General features: G+C 41.7%; 1 protein-coding gene and 1 long non-coding RNA gene across 5 annotated transcripts in view; one reads left to right on the forward strand and one right to left on the reverse strand.

The window, feature by feature from the left end:
* The window catches only part of LOC149192920 (ABC transporter G family member 39-like), a 190,412-nt gene that overhangs the window by 52,590 nt on the left and 124,500 nt on the right, over positions 1–13,322 (reverse strand). The window lies entirely within an intron of this gene.
* LOC149192921 (uncharacterized) overlaps positions 3,862–13,322 on the forward strand; it is a 48,057-nt gene continuing 38,596 nt past the window's right edge. The window contains exon 1 of the long non-coding RNA XR_016254398.1: positions 3,862–5,149. This is a non-coding gene — a long non-coding RNA (uncharacterized LOC149192921). The remainder of the gene's footprint in view (positions 5,150–13,322) is intronic.

Consider the following 13,322-nt stretch of genomic DNA (forward strand, 5'->3'; position numbering starts at 1 on the left):
TAATCAGAAATAGAGAATGGTGAAAGGAAAAGCATTCATATGGATGAATATTCACCATTATATGAACAATAGTTCCATTAATTTTTCTTAGAAAAGAGCAAAATTAGAAGATATCAACAATATTCTGGAGGGTAGATACATGAATTCAACTAATATATATTTTTACTCTCAGAGAACCCTTCTTGTTGGAAAACTACTAGGTTTGGCTCCATTATCAGCAAGATGCTATTCATGCATGATCTAGTTGATTTTTATCCCCTTGGGTGGTCTGCAGCCTTTTGCCTTTCCAAAAGAAGCCAGGTCCAACAAGAAGTCCAACAAAAGAAAAGGCCTCTCACCTTTCACCTTTTGCCATAAGTCTTCCTCGATAGAACACTATGGCCTTCTTCACTCCTACCTTTTGCGTACGTCTTGATATTGATGTTAATTTAGGCCTATCTGTTCCAGTAGCTTTCTGGCACCCAGATGTAGTAGCTCTATTAGGTCTAGCCCCATTGGGGTATTTTCTATCCCTTGGGCTGAAAATAATGCCATTCTTTCTCTCCAAAAGTTGCCTTACCTACACATTGTATTGATACCCAAAAAACTCAGATGTTGCATCTCTATTAGGTCTAGCCCCATTGGGGTATTTTCGGTCCCTTGGGTTGAAAAATTGTCATTCTTGCTCTCCAAAAGTTGCCTTACCTGCACATAGGTCAGATACCTCAAAACTCATATTTCAGAAGAAAAAAAAATTCAGGAGCCATACGAAAAATAATTTTGCTTGTACAATCTTCAAAAGTGAGTTACTTGTGATGAAATAAAATATCTGTATGGAAATTGTGCAGGATGTAAGGAGAAAGATGATTAAACTTTTTACAAAAGGGTTCCTCAAGTTAGCTGCAATTAATCTTATAGACCTGCTCTATGTATACTATAAATTTCTATTTTGGGATGATGCCTAAAAATAGGAAGGATCCATAAAAAAGAATTACAAAACAACAAGATCGGGTTGAGAGGTTTTTGGTATTCAGTAGGTATCTTTCACAAACCAAACTTGTAATGGTCAAATTCTGCGATAATATTCACAAGCAGAGGCATGGAAGAAGCCTTCCTCTTCAAGTAATGAAGAATGAACTCCTCATTTGTGGGGGTGAAAACAACACTTCATGAATACATTAAGGTAGCTATTATACTCATGCATTTTCAATTTCTTAGAAGGTAGATATTCATAAAATAACACTTCATTTCATTGTCATTCTACTCTAATGTGTGCTATCAATCCTTAGACACTTCATATTGCAATTATGAGTTGGAAAATGTTTGTTGCATACCAAACTCCACTCTACAAATCAAATTTGCACTTGAAGTAGTAGCCCATATGATTTCCTAGCATAAGGAAAAGTAAGACCAAAGCTATCATCTAACACCCCTATGGTTATGTTGTTCTATGATTATCCTTTTCTGCAAAATCCATTTTGCTAGTCCTAGACCTAAGTTGTAAAGGAAAGACTATAACTTGCTGCTAAAGTTTATATTTTGGGCAAAGTAAAACCATGTAAACTCCATAGTCCATAACTTTTTGTTGTGGAATCTTGACCAAATACAACATAGTACCAGGACAATATGTATGGAAAATGAAATCACCTGCAATTTCTCTTAAAAGTTAACATTTATATGTTGGGGTGATGCCTAAAGATACGAGGGATCCATAAAAGAGAATTATGAAACAACAAGATCCAACATAGAGGTTTCTGGTATTCAACATCTAGCTTTCACTTACCAAACTTTAAAGGTCAATTTCTGCAATAATCTTCACAAGCAGAGGCATGGAAAATGTGTTCTTCTTCAAGTAATGAACAACCAACTCCTCATCTGTGGGGTGAAAACAACTCATTATGAATACATTAAGGTAGCTATTATACTCATGCCATGTCAGTTTCTTAGAAGGTAGGTGTTCATAAAATAACACTTCATTTCACTTCCATTCTACTTTAATGTGTGTTGTCAATCCTCAAACACTTCATATTGTAATTACGAGTTGGAAAATGTCTGCTACATGCCAAACTCCACTCTACAAATCAAATTTGCACTTGAAGTAGCAACCCATATGGATTTCCTAACATAAGGAAAAGCAAGACAAAGCTATCTTCTAACACACATATGGTTATGTTGTTCTATGATTATCCTTTACTGCAAAATCCATTTTGCTAGTCCTAGGCCTGAGTTGTAAAGGCAAGAATACAACTTGCTACTAAAGTTTAGATTTTGGGTAGAGTAAAACCATGTAAACTCCAAAGTCCATAACTTTTTGTTGTGGACTCCTCACCAAATACAACATAGTACCATGACAATATGTATGGAAAATGCAAATCACCTGCACTTTCTCTTAAAAGTTAACATCCCATGCAAAAATATAACGACTAAACATGGACAAATTTAAAAACTAGAGCCATATGAGCAAGTTAATTTAAAAACCAATCATATTAGCAAGTCATTTGAGCTAGAGGAAAAAAAATAAAAGAGAAAATGTCATTTGTATTTGTGAAGAAGAATTGAAAATTCAAACCAAACCATAAAGTAATGAGCTGACCAACCAAATAATTGAGCTAGAGGAAATACAATAGAAGATGGACTACCACATAGATTCCATTATCTAGTTATGTATCTCTAGCTCCAAGTATGGAAAAACATTCATATGGATGTACCTGCTAGCTAATGTTTAAATCAATTCAATTCAATGAAATACCATACCTGAAGTTAAGAGCTTTTGTGACTTGGGACATCTTTGGCTCAATTGGTACAAGAGTGAAATTATTTGGGATTCAATTCAACAAGGATTCTGTCAAGATTGCAATACTAAAGTTCAAAACAAGGTAAGAAATACTGGAAGGAAATACTAAGTGCAAGAGAAATAACGACTTTTCTAGTATTCTGAACAATTGTATAACACATTCCCTGCCTAGGGATGGGGCATAGTTACAACACAATTAGACATCCCAGTGACAACAACACATTTTCCACCCTATCGCTCCAATCTATAAAGAAAGTGTGGGTAAAGTTTTTACCTTGCCGAACGGAAGTTTATGGTTCCTAAACCGCTATGAGAAGTGCTTCGGTAGTAACAACAACCCTTGCTTTTTTTTTTGGTCTGAGTGTCCCTATATGTAAGCACCTTTCAGAATGGGGTTATCTTCCTATCAGATGAGCAATGATTTTCCACTGTAAGATATGGAATTCCTGCTTTGAACTATGAAATCGACTACATTCTTCGACCAAAGAAATAGAACTTAATGCTTAGGGAACACTTGTTGTTCCTCTTATTTAACCAACATGCGGCTTCTTCTCTTCCCTACCGTTGATGACTCACTACTGCTCCATAAAAGCGTTGCCAAAGATAAGGTGCCCAAGTTAGTTGCAAGAAAGGTAAAATAAGGTAAAGAATAACCCACATGAATAACTGTTACAAGCCTTGATTTGATGAATAGGCATTAAAGAAAGATAAAAGATTTGTGATATTAATGACTTGCCTAGGAGATATAAGCTGGAGTGGGGCTAATCTAGGGAATGAGGAGGCACAAACATGATTAATGATAGTTCAAGGAACACTTTATAAATAGACATATATCACTTTAAAAGTGGACGAAGAAAGAACGAAAATAAAAACGTTTTATTAAGTGGAATAAACAATGTCTGCTCACCCAAGCTCCCAAAAAAACAACTTATCAACGCAATAATTCGTTCATTATTTAATAGGGTTGAAGTGAAACTTTTGAAAATTTTAAATATGAGATACTCTTATTGCTATGTACAACCTGCATATACGATTTTTTATTTTTTTAATCATACATATGCATAAAGCTTAAAATAATGGACAAAGCAACCGTCCGTAAAATTTTGACCTGATAGGCCGAACAAATCGCAAACACGCTTTTTCGAATGATGGCCATTTGTCCATGTGATGTCAGTCGTCCAACTACATAAATCTTCGATGATCACGACCCTGCGCACCATTTCGATCTCTCAAAAGTGGTTTCGGCTCTACCTTCCCCGACTGCCCAGATTCCTCCTCCGAAACGACGACTCGGCTCTTTCCAGCCAGCTACTATTTTTCAGTGCAGACTAACCTCACACAGTCTGAAGGGTTTATCGATGTTTTCCTCTCCGCGGAAATGCTAAGTGAGAAATCCGACAGGCGTCAGACGTGTCTCCAGCTTGGAACCAAATGGCGTCACCTGTCCCGGGCCTAAGGCGAATTCAGAGGAAGTGTACGAAAACGGAGGAGACAAGTGTTATTCTGGGCGATGGCATCAAGTTCAACGACATTCAGCACAGGGAGGACTCAACGTTCGTGGGTCATTTTGCCAGCAGAAGAACGACCATGGATACTCTGAAGAAGTTGATTGTCAAGAATTTTCTCCCCTTGCGGGGTTATTGACCACGCTGTTTTCGCCAGAGGTTGGATTGCTTGGGTCACTTCCTCAAGGACAGACGCGCTATAGCTTTTGAATAGGCATTGGTTCCAGGGTTCCCAAGCTCTGTTTCTGAAGAATTGGAAGGTATAATATGACGCCGGAACGGAAAAGCTCGAAGTTACTCCTATCTGGGTTCGGCTACCTAGGCTCCCTCTGCATCTCTGGTTAGGATATGTGTCCCATGAAATCGGGACAAGCTGGGCTTCTTTTATGAATCCGACTTCTCTTTTCTGCAGAGTCGATATATGAGGACGTCTTTCATTTTGGCGCGCTTAGATCTGACCAAGGGTATAGCAGATTTCATCACCATCAAGCGGGACAGTCCATCCTACCATCAACCTCTCGACTACGAAGGTGTACACTTCAAATGCGGAAAGTGCAGAGATTATGCACACTTCGGGTCCAACTGTGCCATAGTCGGGGTAGGCAAACGTTGATTTAGGAAGGCGCAATTACATTCAGAACCCCCTTCTCAGTTCCTAGAGTCAAGGGACCCATATTCCAATCCATTGTTGTTCCTGAAGCTCCTCAAGCTCCCTCACAGGTCTCCTCGACCCCAGCAGAGATGCAGGCTCCTCCAACTTCAACAATCAGCTCGTCGACGCGTCCTCTCTCCGTCCTAGTTTCAATGGAAGTGATATCTCCTCCTGTGTCAACCTCTTCAGCAGTTCGGGATGTGCTCAAGCCCTCAACGGGTATGTTTTCTTCCCCTTCCCTTCATATGTTCTCTGACTTATTTGCCCCTTTCATTTCTGCGGTTTTCACCTCAACTTGTACCTCCCATGTACCCTTGCAGTCTGGAATTTTTATCAAACCTCTCTTGGTCTATCCACGCGTCTGACATCTCTACTTATTCTCCTTTCTTCATTCCCACCCCTTCACCCTGGCCATCCTCCCTACACCACATTGACCCTTGCCGCGCTCACCCCCCGCATGAAACCTCTGGAAAGTCCCTCCAATCATTGGTTTCAGGTTACTGTTACAATTTGTGCTTCCTTAATAAATATGGGGATACTTCCCTTTACAGAATCCGCGACGTGAATCAGCCTCCGGATCCCCCTTCCGTGGTGGGGCTTGGACAATTCAAGGAGGGAGGCCCCAAATCCTCTGGGAGAGGGCGTAAATCAAACATTTCTTGGGCTCAGATTCAGGTAAATAAGGGGATCAGAAATGGCAAACAAAAATCTATCTTACGAGCTCTTAGAGCATCTGCCCCTTCTGAGGTTCCTCGATGTAGCATCTCTCTTTAAATTGTCAAGGACTGGCTAACCCTATAAAATAGTTGGCTATTTGGTGGAGATGCATATCGCTCAGATGTGTTATCTTACAAAAAAATTATGATGGATGGGCTCACGCTCGACGACTGGGTGAGTCTTTCTGTCCGTAGACATCTTTGGTAGGTCGGGAGGATTGATTATAGGATGGCGAATCCACGATCTGAAATTCATGCCTACTTGGTCAATTAGGCGGGGTCTAATTGTTGAGCTTCATTCCAAAGATTCAACTCTTCTTTACCAAAAAATATACAAACCTATTAAAATTGGCAACTAGGGCCAAACTCCATGTGGGTCATTTTATTTATGGCAGCTGATATAATATTTCCTACATTCTTCTTGTCGAGAGGTGTAGGATTGATCTAAAGATCATCCGATTCCGACATGTATTTATGGAGATATGAATCTATTTGTATTTACTTGACAAATTGTTAAGGTTGACCAATAGCTAAATGTGTGGCACACATGCCCATCAAATCATATAAGTACAAGTGAGGTTGATTCATTATCAACTCATCTCATCTCACTCATTCTTCTCTCTCCTTAGCTTTGGGTTACACAAGGAGCAGCTCACACGTGGGAAGGAGGACGTAGAAGGGCAAGGAAGACGCAGAAAGAAAGACGTAGAAGCTGTCGAAGGTCTCTTTGACCAACGTTGACCAAGTGTTGACCTTAGAAGAGTGCGGTTTTGGTGTGGCTGCCTCTCCTAGGCAGGCCGTAGATTTTGGCACGCAAATCGAGGCAATCTGACCTCTGGTTTGACCAGCGTTGACTGCCCTAGTTTGGGGCAGCAGGTTGGCTTTAGTTAACAACAATTTGACTATGTTTTTGGGGCTGTTTATGGGCTACTTCTTCAAGCTATTCGAGGACTAGTTTACCGGGAAATTGACCAAGCATATTGGAAGTCAATTTCATCTTGTTTGACTAAGTTTGGCTTTGCTGATCTAGGGTTTGCTGCTGCTGATATAAAATTACAGAATTCTGATTTTGTACTATTTCTCTCTGTTGAACTATTGAAGATAAAAGAAGATTTGATCAAAGGGTTTCCCCGCATTGGGGTTTGTCCTTGGCTAGCCGCCACATCTTGTGTCTTTTGTCTTGGCTTGTTTTCTGTCAATCGTTTAATGTTCTATCTGCACTTTACTTAATGTATATGTGATTGCTTATCAGTGCCTAATAAGAAGAAAATAAGTAAACTGCTCTAAGCATAGAACATACCCTAATTTAACATCGTATTGGAGTTGAGGTGAAGACAAGGCCCAAGAGCAAGAGCAAGAACAATCACCGAAGGTTGGCAAGGCTATCCTAAAAACTTCATGGGGTCCTCAACACTCTTCCCTGCTGAATACAAGCTTCGTGAGAAGTCTGACTATCACGGATGGAAGATGTCTCTCGATCTGACTTTAGAAAATCAAAAAGTGTTGGACCATGTGAGAGGCAATATTGTTGCACCTCCATCAAATGCATCCGCTGCTGCCAGAAGCAAGTGGACCAAGGGAGATGTCAAAGCAAAGAAGATCATCCGGGACTATCGACAAGCATCTAGTGGCATATGTTTCCGAGCTGACCACCTCCAAGGAAATCTACGATAGATTGGTGAGTTTATTTAAAATTAATGATGCAAATCAAGTTTTGTTCCTTAGAAATAAGCTGAAGGAAATTAAGAAGGGCAAAGATGAGAGTATGCAAGCATATTTCTTAAGGATCATCGAGATCAAGAATGGTCTCCTATCTATTGGGGAAGTAGTTCCTTACAGGGAAATGACTATCACAACTCTTGGAGCACTGCTACCTGAATGGTATATATTCAGGACTACTCTTCTCAACAATAATGTCATCCCAGGATTTGAGGAATTGATGGCTAAATGTATTCAAGAAGAAACAAGGATGGAAGAGCAAGAAATGCCCGCACTTAAAGGCAATCCCTCTGCCTTTTCTTCTCATGCTAAAAGAAGAAACAATTCTGGGGCTAAATCCAAAGGAAAGGCTGGACCAAAGGGTGGAAGAAAATGACGATGTTACAATTGCAACAAAATGGGCTACTATGTGAGGGAGTGCCTTGATAAAAGGGACTCACACCATGACGATGACTAAAATCACTCTCAAGGCAATCAAAGGAATGGCAGGTCAAATGGCAGAGGTAAAAGAAATGCCAGAAATCAAGGAAGAGGACAACCCTTCAAGAAGGCAAGAAACTCCAGGTATGAATCTAATGTTGTTAACAATAAGAAAGATGAATATTGTCTACCAGCGACCCTCTCTACTACTGCTCCCCCGGACTCGCTGGGAAATTGGCTTATTGATAGTGGTGCCTCAAGGCACTTCACTAGTTACAAAGAAGCTCTCTCTAATCTGATAGAGAAGGAGACCAACCTGGAAATTGTTCTTGGGGACAACGCAAAATATCCCATGAAAGGCGTAGGGAATGTCACTCTTAAATTGAATCAAGGTAATACAATTCATTTGCAAGAAGTCCTATATGTACCTGATCTCAAAAAGAACCTGGTGTCTGTTTCGGCAATGGAAGACAAAGGCTACAAGGTGACCTTCATCGATGGCAAGGTACGTGTATGGAAAAAGAATTTTAAAGAAGCTTTCACTCTTGGGTTTCGAGCCGATTCATTATATTAGGTCGGAAGAAGTCTGCTGGGTGTCATGTCTTGTGACACATCACTTGAGTCCGAACTATGGCATCAGAGGTTTGCTCACCTTCATTATAAAGCTCTACCCAATGCAAGACAGGGATGCCCGAGTTCCGAGTAGAGCAAGAAGGTGTATGTCTTGGATGTGCCGAAGGGAAGCTCAAAAGGGGGACCATTCCCCTCAAGCCAAAGCAAGACCTCCGATATATTGCAGTTGGTTCACTCAGACATATTTGGTATGATGCCTGTGAACTCCTTGGGAGGATATTTATATTACCTCACTTTACAGATGATTTTTCTCGCAAGACTTGGATATATTTCTTGAAAAAGAAGGATGAAGTGTTCACTTGGTATCGTCACTTCAAGGCCTTGATCGAGAATCAAACCAAAAAGAAGATCAAGATCTTAAGGACTGATAATGGGACTGAGTATGAATCCAATGAGTTACATGACTTTTGCAAAGAGGCTAGCATTAAGAGGGAGACTACAACACCATATACTCCTGAGCAGAATGGTGTGGCGAAAAGGAAGAATCGTACTATTGTGGAAGCTGTCCGTGCTATGCTCCATGATCAAAGACTTCCAAAGTTTCTATGGGCCGAAGCTACGAATACCACTGTATATGTGCAAAACCAATGCCCTCATCAAGCATTGGGTTCCAAGACTTCCAAAGAGATGTTTACTGGTAAGAAACCTGACGTATCTCATTTTAGAATTTTTGGAAGTCTTGTATATTTTCATGTGCTGAAGGAGAAAAGGAATAAATTGGGTGCATCTGGAAAGAAAGGAATCTTCATGGGCTATAGCGAAAATACTAAGGGCCATAGAATCTTTGTGCCTGGTCAAAGAGAAATCGAGATTAGCCATGATGTCACCTTTGACGAAGATATGGCTCTTAGCAAAGTTGACAATCTTCCTACTCAAAGGGGATCTAAAGAAGCTGACACCAGGGAACCGAAGGAAAAGGAAGATGAGACGATGCCCGATGTGGAAGAACCTATGGATCCTATTGACCCCCCTTCGCAAGAGCCTTCCTCTTCTAGGAAAAGGCCTTCATGGCTTAGGGGGACACTTGATGATGCTGAAGGACACATTGCACCCAGAGGGACTTTCCGGGAAAGTAAGAAGCCAACCAGGTATCAGGGATACTTGACCATCATGAGCACGATCATCCAAAATGAGCCTTCATCATTTGCAGAAGCTGTCAAGCATCAAGTATGGAAGGATGACTGAGGAATATGAGTCCATCATAAAAAACGATGTCTGGGATGTGGTCCCCAGACCCCAGGACAAAGCAGTTGTCACTTCGAAATGGCTTTACAAGATCAAGCATGCAATTGATGGAAGCGCTGAAAAGTATAAGGCTCATTTTGTCGCTTGTGGCTTCTCTCAGAAGGAAGGAATAGACTGACGAGATATTTGTACCTATTGCTTGATATACCACCATCTGCTCGATCATAGCCCTTGCTACTTTGCAAGGATGGAACCTACATCAGATGGATGTCAAGACCGCATTCTTGCATTGTTCAATCAAAGAGGAAGTCTATGTGGAACAACCTGAAGGATTTGAGATTCATGATCGGGAATCTCACGTGTGCAAGTTGAAGAAAGCCCTCTATGGGTTGAAGCAGGCACCCCGAGCATGGTACGAGAGGATCAATAGCTACTTGATGAAGCTGGGATTCACTAGGAGTGAAGCTGACCCTAACCTTTACTTTAAGGTTGAAGATGACAAACCTCTCATACTGGTGCTGTACGTTGACGACCTCTTTCTAATAGGTGCAGACCCTCTCATTCACAAATGCAAGAGGGAGTTGGCTTCTGAGTTTGAGATAAGGACCTAGGACTGATGCACTATTTCCTAGGACTGGAAGTTTGGCAGATACCAGGGGAGATATTGGAAAGATATGTGGTGAAGATATTGGAAAGGTTTGGTATGGTGGACTGCAAGCTTGTGACTACCCCAATGGAGCTTGACTTCAAGAAGTTAAGCGGTAGTGCTGCCGGACCTGTTTTACAAAATGCTACTGAGTATCGTCAACTCATCGGAGCATTGATCTTCTTGGTGAACCCCTGTCCGGATATATGTTTTGCAGTCAACACGTTGAGTCAACATATGGTTGAGCCTCACCCCACACATTGGATTGGTGCCAAGAATCTGTTGAGATATCTTCGTGGCACAATCACACATGGTTTGAGATACACTGCCGGAGATGTGAGACTACATGGATATCCGATGCTGATTAGGTAGGAAGTGTGGTGGACCGAAAGAGCACGTCCGAGTGCTGTTTCTCTTTGGGATCTGCCTCGATATCCTGGATGATCAGGAAGTAGAAGTCTGTGGCTTTGAGCTCCGCCGAGGCAGAATACATTGCTGCTAGTATGGCGTCTTGTGAGGCAGTCTGGTTGTGAAAGCTCTTCAGTGAGCTGTTTGGCTTCACATTGGATACTATTGTGATCTTGTGTGACAACCAGAGCGAGATTCGTTTATCAGAGAAATGATTGCTCCAAGCACATCGATATCAGGTACCACTATATCTGGGATATGGTACAGCGGGGAGCAACAAGGCTCTAACATATCGGTACAGATGAACAGGTCGCCGACATTTTGACGAAGCGCCTAGGAAAAGTCAAATTCTTGACTTTCCGAGAACGACTTGGTGTCGTTGAGAGACCTTCTTATGAGGGTCATGTATGATGCATATATTGAGCTTTGGGAGCTCCACGGGGGCGCGGGGTACTTCTTGGAGTGACATGCGACCACAGAGCAACTCACCATCCCCTGGTGGTGCGCTATGTACAGGGTGAAAGATTCAACCTTCCCCTGTGACACCCCGTGGCGACTGTGGGACAAGATGATTAGTTCTCCTGTGGGCCAGGATGATTAGTTCTCTGTGGCGATTGTGGGACAGGATGATTAGTTCTCCTGTGGGCCAGGATGATTAGTTCTCTTATGGCGACTGTTGGACAGGATGATTCGTTCTCCTGTGGACAGGATGATTGGTTCTCCTGTTGAGGCATCCTACCCATGCAGTCTGGGACTCATGGGAAGTACCTCTCATCTGATCAATGAGTAGGGAAATGGGGTTAGGGACCATTAGTAGTACTATCGATGGACGCCTTGTTGTATCTATTGTACTCCCTATGCTAGGATGACCTCCATTGATCTAGGATCAGTGAGAGTGGTTGACACACTCTGAGACTGACTTCGGGTCAGTGGAGGATGGTATGATACATCCTCGATCATCTCTTCTTCTTCATAGTTCAGCAGAGTAGAGCAGAGCCAAGCAGTGCAAGGCAGTGCATTTGATGGCTGGGACAGTACCGACGGTCAAACAAATTAGCAGATGGAGTTCTCCCTAGTTGAGAGGGAGTGTTAAAATTGGCAACTAGGGCCAAACTCCATGTGGGTCATCTTATTTATGGCAGCTGATATTTTTCCTAGATTCCTCTTGTCAAGAGGTGTAGGATTGATCTAAAGATCATCCGATTCCAACAAGTATTTATGGAGATATGAATTTATTTTTATTTACTTGACAAATTGTCAAGGTCGGTGGGCAGCGAAATGTGTGGCACACATGCCCAACAAATCATATAAGTACAAGTGAGGTTGATTCATTATCAACTCATCTCATCTCACTCATTCTTCTATCTCTCCTTAACTTTGGGTTACACAAGGAGCAGCTCACACATGGGAAAAAGGAGGATGCAGAAGGGCAAGGAAGATGCAAAAAGGATGCAGAAGCCGCTGAAGGTCTCTTTGACCAGCGTTGACCTTAGAAGAGTGCGGTTTTGGTGTGGCTGCCTCTCCTAGGTAGGCCGTAGATTTTGGCACGCAAACCGAGGCAATCTGATCTCTGGTTTGACCAGCGTTGACTGCCCTAGTTTGGGGCAGCAGTTTGACTGTGTTTTTGGGGCTGTTTATGGGCTACTTCTTCACGCTGTTTGAGGACTAGTTGACCGGGAAATTGACCAAGCATATTGGAGGTCAATTTCATCTCGTTTGACTAAGTTTGACTTTGCTGATCTAGGGTTTGCTACTGCTGATATAAAATTACAGAATTCTGATTTTGTATTATTTCTCTTCGCTGAACTATTGAAGATAAAAGAAGATTTGATCAAATGGTTTCCCCGCATTGGGGTTTGTTCATGGCTAGCCGCCACATCTTGTGTCTCTTGTCGCTTGTTTTTTGTCGATCGTTTAATGTTCTATCTGCACTTTACTTAATGTATATGGGATTGCTAATCAGTGGCTAATAAGAAGAAAAGAAGTAAACTACTCTAAGCATAGAACATACCATAATTTAACAAGACCTTATCTCGACAGGGTAATCTTTTGGCAAAATACTCTCCAGCTTCCTCATTATGTTGAAGGGCAAACAATTCTGGGGGGTGATCTCAACTTCTCTATCGGGAAAAGTGATGTCTAGGGCCTGGGTGCCCGTCTGGATCCACTTTCTGATGAACCCCGAAGCTCATTAAGAAGGCTAGATTAATGGATGTTCAGCGCGAAAATCTTTCTCCCACTTGGCGAAACAATAGGATGGGTGATGCTTTGATTTCCAATTGCTTGGATCGATTTCTTCTCTCATAGCAGCTACCAGAAGCAAATCTTCGTATTTGTCAGTGTTTCATCAGGGGGAGAATCGGACCGTTGCCCAATCGTGCTAGAACTAGATACTACAATGCAGAAAACACCCAACCCATTCAAATTAAATCCTCATTAGATCGAAGACCCCTCTTTTGCACAAGCGGTCAAGGATATGTGGAAACTCTTCAATCCAGCGCATTGGGATTACCCTATGATCCAATTCCAAGAAAATCTTAAAAAAGCTAAAGCAATGACATAGGCCTAGGAGAAAATGAAAAAGGAGCAATAATAAAAGACTCGTAGAAGCGGAAGCTCACATCAAAGAAATATTGGAGAGTGATGGATTAGGCTTCTTGTCTAA

Source organism: Pinus tabuliformis, chromosome 2_2, assembly GCF_031772625.1.
Source record: "Pinus tabuliformis cultivar Carrire ecotype Pingquan chromosome 2_2, CPIR1, whole genome shotgun sequence".
Taxonomy (NCBI): domain Eukaryota; kingdom Viridiplantae; phylum Streptophyta; class Pinopsida; order Pinales; family Pinaceae; genus Pinus; species Pinus tabuliformis.